Genomic DNA, 974 nt, shown 5'->3' with positions numbered 1-974 from the left:
ATATATATATATATATATAAATAAAAGAGAACCTTAGTCCCACCTACGTGGCACCACCACAAACCAGAATTCCCTTTTAATTTGTTTATTTACAAAACTACCCTTCCCCTTTCATGAAAAGTTGTGAAATTTATGAAAAGTTGTGACTTTTATGAAATATTGCGACTTTAATTAAGAATTGTGACTTTTATGAGAAGTTGTGACTTTTATGAAAAGTTGTGACTTTTATGAAAAGTTGTGACTTTTATGAAGAGTTGCGACTTTAATGAAGAGTTGCGACTTTTATTAAAAATTTTGACTTTTTTGAAAGGTTGTGATCTTTCTGAAGGGTTGCAACTTTTTCAAATAGTTATAACATTTCCGATAAGGCACAATAAACATTTGTTCACACTACCATTTATTATCTATAAATAGAGGAATTTCCTCTCATTATAAAACAACGAAAATTCTGAACCGCTTCTTCTTCTTCTTCTTCACAATTAAATATTTGTGTACTTTGCTCCTGTTGAGTGGCTCACTGACACCATTGTTTATGTTACAGATCCTGGTATGTATTCTTACCATCATTAAGTTATGCTGATGTTATTAAAGATAAATAATAAGATGTAATAATTTTCATTTTCCTTTACTTTATTAATGACTGATAGGTTTTAAATATTATTTTATAAATTCCATGTTATTAAATTCCCACGCGAAGCGCGGATAATTTTACTAGTTAGAGCATAAAGGAAAATGACTAACAAGATCCCCTAGCAATATAATTGCCTTTATAGAATGTGTGCTTTACATATGAATTGGTTGTTCTATGTTTCAAATAACAAATAAAAATTTTCAATCCCTCTTGTACAAACTATGTTTTCGACATAGATTTGTCTCTCACCCCAGCTATATATCAGGCTTAATAACTTTTGCATATCTGAGTGAATCACCCTTTGTATTGTATATCATGAAAGTTGACTCAACCACAACCAAAT

Source organism: Solanum stenotomum, unplaced genomic scaffold (assembly GCF_019186545.1).
Source record: "Solanum stenotomum isolate F172 unplaced genomic scaffold, ASM1918654v1 scaffold23477, whole genome shotgun sequence".
NCBI classification, from domain to species: Eukaryota; Viridiplantae; Streptophyta; class Magnoliopsida; order Solanales; family Solanaceae; genus Solanum; species Solanum stenotomum.
Note: the sequence above shows the minus strand (reverse complement) of the source record.